This window comes from Lethenteron reissneri, chromosome 35, assembly GCF_015708825.2.
Source record: "Lethenteron reissneri isolate LAM-NWPU_2019-01 chromosome 35, ASM1570882v1, whole genome shotgun sequence".
NCBI classification, from domain to species: Eukaryota; Metazoa; Chordata; class Hyperoartia; order Petromyzontiformes; family Petromyzontidae; genus Lethenteron; species Lethenteron reissneri.
Window position 1 is genome coordinate 2,438,807 of NC_083813.1, and position 17,612 is coordinate 2,456,418.

At 42.1% G+C, this 17,612-nt stretch overlaps 1 protein-coding gene across 7 annotated transcripts in view; it reads left to right on the forward strand.

Moving 5' to 3' along the window:
* ADCY2 (adenylate cyclase 2) overlaps window positions 1-17,612 on the forward strand; it is a 297,759-nt gene that overhangs the window by 61,165 nt on the left and 218,982 nt on the right. The window contains exon 1 of one of the 7 annotated variants that reach the window (XM_061565556.1): window positions 9,491-9,566. The exons of 5 other annotated variants lie outside the window; for them this stretch is intronic. The gene's annotated coding sequence lies outside the window, so the exon portion shown is untranslated. Of the gene's footprint in view, window positions 1-9,490; window positions 9,572-17,612 lie in introns of those variants that run through there. One more of the 7 variants, XM_061565557.1, reaches the window with a different exon arrangement.

Below are 17,612 nucleotides of genomic sequence, written 5' to 3' on the forward strand. Positions count from 1 at the left end.
ACTATTTTAGCTAACAACCACCCACAAGCCTGTGCTCCATATCCAGGGCTGAAGTTGTCATTAGGGCCAATGACTTTCATGTCATCACACCTCATCATTGCTTCTTTGAAATTACAAGACTTACACTGCCAACACCTGACATTATTTATCCACTCTTTCGGTATCCCATATCTGAATTCAGGTCTTCCCCTTGAATGTCACTGCGATGCTTTTCCTGGTAACCTGCTGTCTCTATTTTGTCCACTTGCTCCACGCGTCATGATCATGTCTACCATCTTCCTCTTGCTTTCTATTCTGAGCGTCTCAAGTTGCTTACTCTGACTTGGATGAAATCACGATCATATTCTCACCAGTTCAAAAAAGATGGAAGGGAACTCAAGTGAATACTTCACATTCACCTGAACTCAAACGCCAGAAGTCTCCATTCAAATACAAAAACCCTCTGCTGGTAAAGTTGTGAGAACTACAAACATGGCCACTACCATGTATTACGATAAATGTATGAACTACTACTTAAGGGGCCGTCCATAAATGACGTCACGCACCTAGGGGGGGGGGGTCAGACATTTGTGACGATGTGTGACGAGGGGGGGGGGGTGAGAAATGTGACGTCACATCAAAATGCGCAACTTTAAATAAATGTTTTCTCCTACAACATCAGAGTGCAGCGCCACATTAAATATGCACTATAATGACAATAGTTTAAAGCGATTTGAAGTATGTTTTTTTTTGGGGGGGGGGGGCAGAGCTTTGTGACGTCATATTTGAGGGGGGGGGGTCTGACTTTTTGTGACGCCATGTGACGAAGGGGGGGGGGGTCAAAAATCGTCCAAAATCGCGTGACGTTAATTATGGATGGCCCCTAATCCAGTCTCTTCTGCTATAATGCCACGTGTTTTCATGAAGCGAATTGGATATAACGCGATGAATGTATTAGGGAACACTTTTTTTCATAATGCGTAGATACCATGTCGCACGAGTAGGAATAAGCAGTTGTACAGCTGCCTCGGCATAGCATCGCACAAGGCGGGATGCTGCTGGATGCTTCTAGATGTCATCCACGCGCTTCACACTTTGTTCAGCCTTCATGCGCATCTCACGTATTAACAGGGAATGTGCTTTACCCTATATTATTTATTATAACGAGATTTTTCCAAAACGTGGTGTTCTTTGAGAACGCAACTACCGCGTTATAGGAGAACAGACTTAGTTTGTATCCAGTCATAATCCTGAGGAAGAAAGGTAAAGTATATTGACCTCTTGACTCGTAGCTGGTGCCATCTTGCATTCATTAAGTCGGTTTCCCTGAAGGTCAGGGGAAGGCTGGTGCAATCAATACAAAATGAGCTAATTAAAGAAGCCCCTGAGGGCTGCCCGGTTGTTTTGTTGTCCCCTACTCTCTGAAGTGTAGTTGTGTACTTGGTTACTAAGCTATTGCTATTTAAGGTAACTGAATGTGGTACTATAATGGCTGCAATATGAAACTGAAAAGAGTGGTGGCCACGCTCTGCCACGGGGATCATTGGTGGTAGATACTAAAATATAGTCCCGCTTTATTTACTCGCTAGACTGAACCCCCCCCCCCCCCACCTTATGCAAATTTCACTCAATGCCCTCTTTTCTCTCTCCGTTTTCTTCTGCTGTCACCTCCGGTCCCATATCCATCTTCTCCTGATTTAGCACTACTAAGCTTCCTGTTTCAAATATGGGTAGGCACTGTGGCACGAACGAAATAATAAGTCTGCGAAGTATGGAGGCGTTATAGATGACTGAGCCAAATTTAGCCAATGGCTGCCAATGGCAACCAATGGCAGGCAATTACCAACCAATGTAAATTGTCGATTCCATAATTGTTGCATGTGAATTGTTGCATCAATTACAATCAAGCACAACACCTCCAACCCATGCTCGGACCCATGCTCGCATCAACACTCAAACCCATGCACAAACACATGTTCGACCCCATGCTCGTATGTTTCTGTATACGTACAGTGTGTCTGTGTGTATTTGGTGTGTGCGTGTATACGTACGTTTAATTTGTGCATGTGTGTGTGTGCATTCTTGTGTGTATTTTAACGTGTCGTGTGTGTGCATGTATTTGTTGTGTCGGTACATATGCATATTGGAGCTCTTTCGCACCGTAGATAGCCAACTGTGCTAATCAGAGGTGCGTCTGTGTATATCTTCGTGAGTAATTGTTTGTCTGCTTGTGTGCTTGTGTGTGGGGAGTAGCAGCGTGGCGGTTAGCTCGCTTGTACTACCAACCCGGCGGCCCGAGTTCGATTCCTGCTCACAACCAACACCACTGACAATTATCTGGACCTGTCCTGGGCCTCCCCTGGGTCAACTCAGCCTCAAATTAGTACATGGTGAGATGTGTAAACACCACCACTAGAGAGATAAAGGCGGTCGGGCGTGGTGTTGGCCACCCACCTCCAAATGTGCCATGCCGGCTTCCATAGGCGCTCGAGCAGCACTTACCCCAACCTACCAATGCGTAGATTCAAGCATGGCTTCGAGGACAGGTTGAAGCTTCAAACATGGCTTTGAGCGTGGGCTAGAGCATGAGGTTGAGCATGGGATCAAACATGGGGTTGAATGAGCGTGGGTTCAATTGAAATTACATCTGTGTGTTCATGTATTCATGACGCGTAGGTCAGCGAAGGACCGTTTGCACCAAACGTGTGCGACCTTTTGCGACAGCATTTGCGTAAACTGCTTCTTGATGCCATACACCAGCGTCTCGAGTGATTTGTTTGATCCATAGATCACAGGGGGAGGGTGTGGGAGCGATCAGGGGGGGCGGCACCATTCTTTTGAGGGTCGCGGTCTACTCCGAAAGTCGACCGCCAACTGAAGTGTGGAAGTTTGCTGGATTCACGATTGCCACTCTCCATTCTTGTTCAAGAACTCCTCATATGGGCCGAGACACGTGTCACATTATCATAATTAATTTTCTAATATGTCAAAAGTTAGTTGACTTTACAGTGCCCATGATTTAAGCAGGGATTTCAAGCGTGGTGTATTGACTAAAAATACAAATCTAAAAGTTGAATATTTTAGGGTAAAATATTCAGAAACGATAGTTAAAGTGAAGAGGCACTACAAACAAACGTGCGTGGAAATAAAACGTAATTATTCACTATGATGGCAAGAATTAACACCCTTTTGCCAATCCATTGCTGGTTAAAGGCCTCTCTCTGCATGTCATCATTTTGTTTTGGTGGTAGTTTGACCACGGTTTGCTACGCTGATCATTGCAGATATACCAGCTTAATTTTGTTCATAGCACATTCACTTATATGAACAATAAAAGCCCTAGGTGTAAACATTTGATGAGTGTAATTCAAAACACTACCAATATTGGTAATATCTGAACAAGGAACCAATTAACTTGTTGAAAACGTACTTGTTTCTCATAGCCATTTTAACATTGGCACTTCTGAGGTGTGAATGTTACTCAGGCTTTCACCTACATGTCACTGAATCCATATTCTAGCTATTTTGGCCAGCTGGAACGAAACCATGATACACTGGTCTCACAAGGTATAAGACTAGCTCTGGCCCAAGCAAGGCCAGATGCAGATCTAATGACACGGTCATTGCATTGAATTTCTTCTTTCACACCATATGTAGCCAACCGTACTAATCGGAGATGAATGTGAAGTCAGTCAGTACACTTTGAGAACGCAGCATCACCGTGTCACCTACATTGTGTGTGCTGTTCAATATGTGTGATGTCAGTGGCATAGCTCAGCTATTGCAGTGGAAAAAAACCTGGACTATCCTGAACTGCGCCAGACTGGCCCAGCACCCCACTGGCGTGGCTCACTCTTACAGTGGAAAAGAGGTATAGCCTGGAACAGTATCAATCCATGCATGTGGTGGCCAGATGTGAACTCCCTCGCCTGGAATGCAGGAGGTCGTGGGTTCTATCCCGACCCCGATGCCTGTTGTATATTTGGAGATTGCATGTTCTCCGCGTAGTCGCGTGGATGTTTCTCCGGGTGATTCGGTTTTTCTCTCCACATTTAGAAACATGCATTTAGAATATTTGGCGCCATAAATTCCACGTGATAAGCCGCTTCATTGAGCTATCATTTGTGGCCAGGTCGCATTCTGAAAAAGAGCTATATAGCTGAGTGGGCTTCATCTGGTAAAATACAAATAGTTTATTTCTATAGTTCAATGTGAACCATCGAACCGGAAAGAGGATTTACCGACATTTTGCAGATTTTCTCAACATAGCAAAGTAGTCATTTGAGGTTTTTGTCTTGGGGTTTGAGGATTTACCTGTGGAGTTCAGAAACTAGTGAGTGTTACCACCTCTGGACAGATGAGGCCAGGGTCCAGTCTTGTGGCCACATATTTATTTAATATATATGTTCCAATGTTCCGGAATGGCCCTGGCAGAAAGCGATGCAGTGGTACGTTATGTATTATGTATAATTTCTTTCGCACTGTACGTAGCCAACTGTGCTAATCGGAGGTGCGGGGGGAAGGATAAAAAAAATGTATGACTTCAACAAGAACGAAATCGTTAACCGCGTCGTCCTTTAGCGCGAACACTGTGAGTGAACGGCTCTGGTCTCTCAGTCTGTACCACGTCGGCGCTGCCACGTGCTCTCTCTGCCACACGCCACTCAGCACTAATTGGCCTACGGTCAGGGCCCATGATGCAGAGGGTGGGGCGTGCACATGTGAGCTGTGGGTGGAGCCCCAGTGTCACTTCTGCTGGCGTCATGACTGTTCAGTCCAAATTAAATTGTTCTTTTAAAGGGTTTTAAATGAGGGCTCTTATTTTAGTGCCTCGTAAGATACACTGTGCCACACTACCTGTCAAGTCACTGCATTCCAGATATATGATGATGCTCATTCATGTTAAAAAGAGCATCTACATGGCATTAGCATAGCCTCTTGTGTGCGTCACTGTCATTGCCTGAATTCTAAAAGTGTAAGTCATAAAATTACCCTATGTAACCAGTCGCTTTTGTCTTATTTGCAAAATAAATGTTGAAAACAAATAACATCTGTTGTAGTCAGGGTGAATGGTACTATGACAAAGTGCTTAACTCCTATTCGGAAGGATACAATTTTTAATTTAAGTTGAGGTTGTCAACTAGGCCTTTAATCTATTTAAAACGGGTTCCTGCAATGCGAATATTGAATTTCCATTACCCATCTGAGCACACAAGCACTCTGACGTTTTACTTGTCTGAACTGTGAAAATGAATAATGCAAACGTTTCATGTAAAATGTGAACAACCCGTGCACTAAAAATACCAATCGTAGTGTCCCAAGCCAGGAGAGCTGAAATATTATTGATTCGCTATTGAAAAGGACACTTGAGAAAAATGTGACATGCAATACACATAACGGCAGATTTAATTGTTTGTCCATCGTTCGGCACCATTTGGGTGTCCTCAACTTCAGTATAATATCAATCCACTCTTCTAAGAGTCCCGCGAATGCAGTGTTCTCGTCTGCAGTGACGTATGCTAGTTGCTGAGGTGATGGCAGCTTGGTGGAATAGAATTTTTTTTCACGCTACGGAATTCCTTTCTATTTGGCGAAAGCGCGCAGTCCAGATGGAGAACTTAACCGAGGTCTCTGTTCACAGAGTGAAAGAGCAGGGTGCCTAGTTTTAACTCAAGACATTGAACAAATAAGTCTGTGATGTCAAACTCTAAAAATAGAACGGTCATTATCACAGGGGTGGCTTTTCATGTTGGCGTGGAGCCATGCAACTGAACTCTTTGCCGATGAATTAACAACGCTGAGGGTTTGCTTGACCAGACGTGTTGTCGTGGTTACACGGGCTCATTTTTTTGCCAAACTGAGCTCTTTTCGGAGCAAAGAGAGGTGGGCGAATGTGTTGCCGCAAAAAGCTGTTAGCATTCGGCAATATCGCCTGTGCGAAGGTTCTACAAGTATTTGTCGGTGAAATGTGCTCATTTTATTCGTGTTGCTGAAAGTAGAATACATATTTCACTTCAAGAGACCATTCAGACTAAGAGATGCGTGTCAAATAATTTAAGTGGAAGGGCTGTTTTGGCAGCAAAGTATCTTGGTAAATTCCCTCAAGTCCTTGCAGCCAAGACTGCAAGTATGGACTTTTCGTGAGGCAGTCCAGTGTCTGATTACCAATGAGTCATTTGGCTTAAGAATGAACCTGGACAAGCACTAACTCCCACTCTACACCTCTAAATGCAATATGAAATGCACTTGAACGTTGTAAAGGATCAGTTGTAGTTTAGAGAATACATTTTTATAGGTTTGAATAATATCAGCTTCCTTACAGAATGTTTGATAAAAGATATAATGCATACAGATGTAAGGGTCATTACGGTTATAGCTGCATTACATAATGCCGTATTGTGAAGGGGCGTATCTGGGGTAAAGGTTAAGGGCGATGTCAGTCGAGAAGCTCAGGGAACCATCCCAAAAGATCTAGTAGGTTCTAGAAAGCGAATGTGGCCAGAGGTGAAGCTTGGCCACGCCAGGCAGATATAAGGAGCACCGCACCAGCGCTTCGGGGCTGTTAGCGTGGGGTTGGGTCCTGGTTGCGTCGCTGCTCGCCATCATCTTCGTCTTCGACCACGTGGCTGTTCTTCTGTAAGACCCGCACCGTCTTCGCCGCTACGCTCGTCAACCAGCCAGCGTAGCGCAGGACAGAGAGGGGCTGCGTGTTTAGAGCAGCCTGGGTGTGGCCGCGTTACAAAGTGTATCGCCCTGTGTGCTCTTAATAAATAAGAAGCCTTCTACTAGACGTGTGTTGGAAGTCGCTGACTACACATACATACATGTCCCAATGTCTAGATTAAAAAGCATTTGATTTATACAATAGTTCACAAGGTACGCATCTGCAGACTAAAAAGAAAACCAAAAGCAGATGTTGGCGATGAGAATCGTCAAAGCAGACCTTGGAGGTCAGGTATCAGATGTGCAAACGCCGTTGAGATGTAGCAGAATAAAGGAATTAATAGCGAGGTGTGGTTACATGACTGAAATAGGCCAGTACGACGTCTTCACCTTGACCTCTGAGCCCAAGATGGTGTGCAGGGTGTGGGATTAGCGTGATGTACATGTTACCCACACCACCACACTGGGTCCTACTCATTTGAGGCTGAGTTTACTAAAGTCAGGTCCAGTAAGGCTCCCATACCAAATTGCACTTGTACGGTGCCTAGTAGCTAGGAACCAAACCTAAATCACTTTGAGTGAAACACATTGTGCTATAACCACCGTGCAGATGCTACCCACGCATTACAATAACTGTCGCTTGCCACTGAGTGGCAGTGACAACATTCTGGTGATTGTGCCAGACTAGGTACACTTTTAGCTCAAGTGATGTGTTGAAAGCTGCCTGACAAGTCACAGGACAGATCTAGGTGTTATGGGTTCTGACGGTAGTTTTATGCCAACTGCCCAGCAGCGTCTTTCATGAGCCTCCAGAACAGAGGCCAACCTTGACATTCTGGTACCAGTCATAGGTAAGTTGACTCAGCTCCAAATCGTTCTGTACCATCTCAGGCTATCTCTATAGCATGCTCACCGATTGTTGCAGAGGTTTACGATTTGAATCCAGCGGCCGTTCTGGTTATTCCTACGGCTAACAACAACAATAATAATGATGATAATATGCCCCATCTGTTTCACAGTGGGCATTAACTATCCCCTGACGTCATTCGCAAGAGTAGGCCACTGTGTTGCTTGTGTCAGGGTCCAAATTCGAAAATTACCTACAAATGACTGCATTGAATTCTGCACAGCAACCGTAATCCCCGACTGGTAGACTAATGCCCCAGGTCACTCTTGCAAATTAGACTATCCTGGTCTCTTGAGTTCTCACCTGGTGAAATAAAATGCGCTCGAAACTGGAGGATGTCTAATGAGGTCTAGATTGGGTATCCAATGCAACTGTAACAGCTGCAATTGTCGCAGTCCTGAACCTTACGTATTCCCCCCTGGGCATGAGGAGGAGGCGGGGGGGAGGTTAAAAACCAACATCAACTGTAAATGATGATCACATTTAAACATGCTACTTTCTACAGCTAGCTGAGGGACGAGGCGATTGTGATTTTGAATATGGATGCCCACTCCCACAGTGGAGAACGGCAGATGCATACCGTGTCAACCGTTACGGTTTTACCTATATTCTTGTACAGGGAAATTGAGTTTTCAGGTCCATACGGTGTACAACCGTTTCAATACGGGCAAACAAAAATGGCGTCTTTGTTTGTGTTTCTCCCTTGTGATGGGACTTTGTAGGATGAACGTTGAGATTTATAAGAGCACGGGCTGACCTATAAGTTTTGAATTAGTCTGTAATAAGGTAGGCACTGATAAGGGGTTGACAGGTATGCAGATACATCTTACAGATGGCAAGCTGATAGTCAGCTCCAGAGTAGGTCATGGTGTCAAATATATGAAGTTGCATTCGCTATTCTACAACGACTAAGTCCAGCAGATATTCCTGCTTGGATCCCACGTGTACCCATGATGTTGTGTGGACGCACTTATTGTTCATTGTTGTAGTGCCGATCTGGTTCATGAATTCAAATGACTCCTGCCCAAGTGCTACTATCATAAATCACTCGAGCATTAAAGTTAACCCATGAGTGACTATCCCAGGAGACAATTTTCAACAACACCTGGTGGAGGCAAACACCACCACTTCATCTCCTCCCGTCGATAGGAAGGTGATCCCACAATAACTTGGGACTATGCCTCTCTAAATAAAATTAACGCGAACCGCTTGCATGTTCCGAGATTCATCGTTGGACGGGAACCCACCCTGCAAGTTGCAGACGTCTTGGATATGGGAAAGGGTTAATGCTTGTGCAACTAAAGAGGAAAAGGTGGATATGTCACGATGAAAATACGATATGGTCCCCAGTGTATCACTTGGGACTGTGCGAGGGAGACTCTCCCAATTAGCAAGGCGGCATTGCCATCGCAGCTCTAAAGAGTGTGGTTGAACTTCTTTTTTATGGTGTATCTGGGTGATTCTGTCGTTAAAGATGATAAATGATGATGTTTGGCAGCATTGTCCTGGTGCGTAATTATGTTTTTTGTCTACAAAGTGTGTCAGTGATCAACACGCTTTGAGTGGTGCCCATTTCCCTTAACGACCCTGCGTCGTGTATTAATGACTTCTTGCATACTATTAATAATTTAGTAATTTTCTCATGCAATGATGTTCTTAAATACAGTTACCATATATTTTTCACAAAATATTTACGGTACCTTTTTTCACAAAGTAAACTTTTCCGAAAGTAATTTCTGGTAAAGCAACATTTCATAATTTCTTGTTATAGTTTTAATGTTTAAGACGCTTGGTGCTTACGTACAATTATCTGAATAGAATTGTGTAAGAACTATTGACGTTCAGGGTTATTATGTTGAGAATGAAGTGTTACGTATTTAATATCGTGTGTGTGTGTTATCCGTTGTGTGTGTGTGGGCACTGGTGGTGTAGCAGTTAGTGTGCTGCGCTACGGACCCAGCAACCTGAGTTTGATTCCCGCTCGCGGCCAATACACCAGTGAAGATTCTCGAAACCGGTGAGGTGTGTTAACATCAGCGTGAGGGAGACAAAGGCGGCTGGGCGTGGTGCTGGCCACTCACCCCGTCCTGTGCTGTTCTGGCCTTCATAGGTGCTTGCTAACAGAAATTAGCTTCTTGCCCTTCCCTCGCACCTTCGATTAGCATGGTTGGCTATGTACGGTGCAAAAAGTTCCCCAAAAGTCTCTTAAGGCTATACAGGGGATCTTTGTCATAGTATTATATTCACATCTTCAAATCTTTAATACATAGATACACAGGTATATCTTGTACGTAACAAAGGTGAGCCATTTTGTGTATGTGGTCAAATGATATAGTGGGCACTCTTGTGGAGCATCGCAATTTACTCAGCCCTATGGCAGGGATCATTCTTTCCATAGGGCGGTCACCAATGGCTCCCCACAAAGTGGTACATATTTTACCTACCCCAGAAGGGATTATTTTTTATCTCAGTTGAAAGACAACGCGATGCATAGATCAGTGCATGGAGATATCGTGAAGAAAATAGCCATGCCCCAAATGACTCAAACGCATAGGAGAAAACTGGGCACCTTCATTAATCAGTAGTTTACAATTAAGATTACAAATAAATGAATAATATGCATCTACGATTCCTAATGCGAGGGACAAAGCGAACCCTTCCCCCCGCCCCCCCTAATACAGAAATCAAACTCCGCCTATGCCCAAAAGGTCAACCGAGTAGAGGAATAACAATGTGTCGGATGATTAATGAAGTTAACCCTGGTGGGGAACCGAACCGGAACCTTCTGACGGTGAGTTGAATACCACCCGGCTGGGTTGCAGTAAATGGGAATCCTTTTTGTGGGCAGCTGCTATGGCAGAGCGAATGTTAGGCAAGGGCCTCCGGCTACAGTCTCCCGTGCTAAAATGATAACGAGATTGTGGGTGCTCATTTCCATTGCTGAGTGAACAAAACAAACTCCGTGTGAATGTTATTGGCAAGAAGCAGTCTCGTCCCATGTTGTCCTTTTCCACCAAGTGGTGAAAATAAACATCCAGCAGAGAAATCTGCAGAAAGAGTATGCAGGAAACTGTGGAGGGATCACATGGTTGCCAGATCTGGCTCCTGGGTGACTTTCACATGTGAAGCATTATTTCGAAGGAAAACAGTTTCAGAAGTGCTCTTTAAAGCGGCTCTTTCGTGCTAGGCGCGGCGGGCGCCACTGCTTACTCCTTCGCGACGTTTCACCTCCCACATTGGAGGCATCTTCAGGCAGTGCTAATACATCCTCGCCTGTCTCTGTTTAACATACTATATGGAGAAAGTTGTCTTAACCACATTTCTTACTTTTTTTTAAAGCACTTGCCTCAGAATTCTGTTTAAGATTACACGGGGGATTTTTGTATACATGTGTGCCACTGTTTGTGTACAAGTGTGTATGTAACCATGCACATCAAATCCCTCCCCCCCGTACCTCTCTGTGCCTGGGTACCACAACTAATTTTGGCAGAGCGTTATGAGATAATAATGATAAGAATAACATTTCACTAGTGCGTGACAGGTGTGTCCTAACACTTTGGAACTAATTTCCTCCCTTCTCACCACACCTGGGCCACGAAGTGTCCTTGAAAGGCCAACTCCCATGTCAAGCCCAGAGCGACCTCTCAGCTCGACAATCGCCGTTGTGTTACTGCCAACGCCAGGGTTTGGGCTATGCTTTTGCCATTAAACGCGTTTGCATTTGCAAATTGGAAAATGTAATTCAGGGTTATGGCCCCTAAGGAGAGGCAAAGAGAAACACATTTGTATTGGGGGGGGGGGGGAAGAAAGTTTGCATTTTAATGCGTATATAATTCATTTCTTTAATTTTACATCGCCCTGAAACAGTGGGGAGCTTGGTTCGGTTTTTGCTGCGTGTTTTTGGGTTGCATTTGGTTTGAAATATCTCAAATGGCGTTGTGACTGCACCCAGTATAGCGGTATGTGCTTGATTAAGCATAAGAAGGACATATCTGTCCCATTACAAGTTAATTATTTAGCTCTGGAGCTGCATGTTGTATTAACGTCATCAAAAGTTAATGTTAGCAGGCTTTGACGGTCTCAGCAAAGACAGTGGCACATACATACACACATAAACAAAGACAGTGGCACATACATACATACACACATAAACAAAGACAGTGGCACATACATACATACACACATAAACAAAGACAGTGGCACATACATACATACACACATAAACAAAGATAGTGGCACATACATACACACATAAACAAAGACAGTGGCACATACATACACACATAAACAAAGACAGTGGCACATACATACACACATAAACAAAGACAGTGGCACATACATACACACATAAACAAAGACAGTGGCACATACATACACACATAAACAAAGACAGTGGCACATACATACACACATAAACAAAGACAGTGGCACATACATACACACATAAACAAAGACAGTGGCACATACATACACACATAAACAAAGACAGTGGCACATACATACACACATAAACAAAGACAGTGGCACATACATACACACATAAACAAAGACAGTGGCACATACATACACACATAAACAAAGACAGTGGCACATACATACACACATAAACAAAGACAGTGGCACATACATACACACATAAACAAAGACAGTGGCACATACATACACACATAAACAAAGACAGTGGCACATACATACACACATAAACAAAGACAGTGGCACATACATACACACATAAACAAAGACAGTGGCACATACATACACACATAAACAAAGACAGTGGCACATACATACACACATAAACAAAGACAGTGGCACATACATACACACATAAACAAAGACAGTGGCACATACATACACACATAAACAAAGACAGTGGCACATACATACACACATAAACAAAGACAGTGGCACATACATACACACATAAACAAAGACAGTGGCACATACATACACACATAAACAAAGACAGTGGCACATACATACACACATAAACAAAGACAGTGGCACATACATACACACATAAACAAAGACAGTGGCACATACATACACACATAAACAAAGACAGTGGCACATACATACACACATAAACAAAGACAGTGGCACATACATACACACATAAACAAAGACAGTGGCACATACATACACACATAAACAAAGACAGTGGCACATACATACACACATAAACAAAGACAGTGGCACATACATACACACATAAACAAAGACAGTGGCACATACATACACACATAAACAAAGACAGTGGCACATACATACACACATAAACAAAGACAGTGGCACATACATACACACATAAACAAAGACAGTGGCACATACATACACACATAAACAAAGACAGTGGCACATACATACACACATAAACAAAGACAGTGGCACATACATACACACATAAACAAAGACAGTGGCACATACATACACACATAAACAAAGACAGTGGCACATACATACACACATAAACAAAGACAGTGGCACATACATACACACATAAACAAAGACAGTGGCACATACATACACACATAAACAAAGACAGTGGCACATAACAAAGACAGTGGCACATACATACACATAAACAAAGACAGTGGCACATACATACACACATAAACAAAGACAGTGGCACATACATACACACATAAACAAAGACAGTGGCACATACATACACACATAAACAAAGACAGTGGCACATACATACACACATAAACAAAGACAGTGGCACATACATACACACATAAACAAAGACAGTGGCACATACATACACACATAAACAAAGACAGTGGCACATACATACACACATAAACAAAGACAGTGGCACATACATACACACATAAACAAAGACAGTGGCACATACATACACACATAAACAAAGACAGTGGCACATACATACACACATAAACAAAGACAGTGGCACATACATACACACATAAACAAAGACAGTGGCACATACATACACACATAAACAAAGACAGTGGCACATACATACACACATAAACAAAGACAGTGGCACATACATACACACATAAACAAAGACAGTGGCACATACATACACACATAAACAAAGACAGTGGCACATACATACACACATAAACAAAGACAGTGGCACATACATACACACATAAACAAAGACAGTGGCACATACATACACACATAAACAAAGACAGTGGCACATAACATACACACATAAACAAAGACAGTGGCACATACATACACACATAAACAAAGACAGTGGCACATACATACACACATAAACAAAGACAGTGGCACATACATACACACATAAACAAAGACAGTGGCACATACATACACACATAAACAAAGACAGTGGCACATACATACACACATAAACAAAGACAGTGGCACATACATACACACATAAACAAAGACAGTGGCACATACATACACACATAAACAAAGACAGTGGCACATACATACACACATAAACAAAGACAGTGGCACATACATACACACATAAACAAAGACAGTGGCACATACATACACACATAAACAAAGACAGTGGCACATACATACACACATAAACAAAGACAGTGGCACATACATACACACATAAACAAAGACAGTGGCACATACATACACACATAAACAAAGACAGTGGCACATACATACACACATAAACAAAGACAGTGGCACATACATACACACATAAACAAAGACAGTGGCACATACATACACACATAAACAAAGACAGTGGCACATACATACACACATAAACAAAGACAGTGGCACATACATACACACATAAACAAAGACAGTGGCACATACATACACACATAAACAAAGACAGTGGCACATACATACACACATAAACAAAGACAGTGGCACATACATACACACATAACAAAGACAGTGGCACATACATACACACATAAACAAAGACAGTGGCACATACATACACACATAAACAAAGACAGTGGCACATACATACACACATAAACAAAGACAGTGGCACATACATACACACATAAACAAAGACAGTGGCACATACATACACACATAAACAAAGACAGTGGCACATACATACACACATAAACAAAGACAGTGGCACATACATACACACATAAACAAAGACAGTGGCACATACATACACACATAAACAAAGACAGTGGCACATACATACACACATAAACAAAGACAGTGGCACATACATACACACATAAACAAAGACAGTGGCACATACATACACACATAAACAAAGACAGTGGCACATACATACACACATAAACAAAGACAGTGGCACATACATACACACATAAACAAAGACAGTGGCACATACATACACACATAAACAAAGACAGTGGCACATACATACACACATAAACAAAGACAGTGGCACATACATACACACATAAACAAAGACAGTGGCACATACATACACACATAAACAAAGACAGTGGCACATACATACACACATAAACAAAGACAGTGGCACATACATACACACATAAACAAAGACAGTGGCACATACATACACACATAACAAAGACAGTGGCACATACATACACACATAAACAAAGACAGTGGCACATACATACACACATAAACAAAGACAGTGGCACATACATACACACATAAACAAAGACAGTGGCACATACATACACACATAAACAAAGACAGTGGCACATACATACACACATAAACAAAGACAGTGGCACATACATACACACATAAACAAAGACAGTGGCACATACATACACACATAAACAAAGACAGTGGCACATACATACACACATAACAAAGACAGTGGCACATACATACACACATAAACAAAGACAGTGGCACATACATACACACATAAACAAAGACAGTGGCACATACATACACACATAAACAAAGACAGTGGCACATACATACACACATAAACAAAGACAGTGGCACATACATACACACATAAACAAAGACAGTGGCACATACATACACACATAAACAAAGACAGTGGCACATACATACACACATAAACAAAGACAGTGGCACATACATACACACATAAACAAAGACAGTGGCACATACATACACACATAAACAAAGACAGTGGCACATACATACACACATAAACAAAGACAGTGGCACATACATACACACATAAACAAAGACAGTGGCACATACATACACACATAAACAAAGACAGTGGCACATACATACACACATAAACAAAGACAGTGGCACATACATACACACATAAACAAAGACAGTGGCACATACATACACACATAAACAAAGACAGTGGCACATACATACACACATAAACAAAGACAGTGGCACATACATACACACATAAACAAAGACAGTGGCACATACATACACACATAAACAAAGACAGTGGCACATACATACACACATAAACAAAGACAGTGGCACATACATACACACATAAACAAAGACAGTGGCACATACATACACACATAAACAAAGACAGTGGCACATACATACACACATAAACAAAGACAGTGGCACATACATACACACATAAACAAAGACAGTGGCACATACATACACACATAAACAAAGACAGTGGCACATACATACACACATAAACAAAGACAGTGGCACATACATACACACATAACAAAGACAGTGGCACATACATACACACATAAACAAAGACAGTGGCACATACATACACACATAAACAAAGACAGTGGCACATACATACACACATAAACAAAGACAGTGGCACATACATACACACATAAACAAAGACAGTGGCACATACATACACACATAAACAAAGACAGTGGCACATACATACACACATAAACAAAGACAGTGGCACATACATACACACATAAACAAAGACAGTGGCACATACATACACACATAAACAAAGACAGTGGCACATACATACACACATAAACAAAGACAGTGGCACATACATACACACATAAACAAAGACAGTGGCACATACATACACACATAAACAAAGACAGTGGCACATACATACACACATAAACAAAGACAGTGGCACATACATACACACATAAACAAAGACAGTGGCACATACATACACACATAAACAAAGACAGTGGCACATACATACACACATAAACAAAGACAGTGGCACATACATACACACATAAACAAAGACAGTGGCACATACATACACACATAACAAAGACAGTGGCACATACATACACACATAAACAAAGACAGTGGCACATACATACACACATAAACAAAGACAGTGGCACATACATACACACATAAACAAAGACAGTGGCACATACATACACACATAAACAAAGACAGTGGCACATACATACACACATAAACAAAGACAGTGGCACATACATACACACATAAACAAAGACAGTGGCACATACATACACACATAAACAAGACAGTGGCACATACATACACACATAAACAAAGACAGTGGCACATACATACACACATAAACAAAGACAGTGGCACATACATACACACATAAACAAAGACAGTGGCACATACATACACACATAAACAAAGACAGTGGCACATACATACACACATAAACAAAGACAGTGGCACATACATACACACATAAACAAAGACAGTGGCACATACATACACACATAAACAAAGACAGTGGCACATACATACACACATAAACAAAGACAGTGGCACATACATACACACATAAACAAAGACAGTGGCACATACATACACACATAAACAAAGACAGTGGCACATACATACACACATAAACAAAGACAGTGGCACATACATACACACATAAACAAAGACAGTGGCACATACATACACACATAAACAAAGACAGTGGCACATACATACACACATAAACAAAGACAGTGGCACATACATACACACATAAACAAAGACAGTGGCACATACATACACACATAAACAAAGACAGTGGCACATACATACACACATAAACAAAGACAGTGGCACATACATACACACATAAACAAAGACAGTGGCACATACATACACACATAAACAAAGACAGTGGCACATACATACACACATAAACAAAGACAGTGGCACATACATACACACATAAACAAAGACAGTGGCACATACATACACACATAAACAA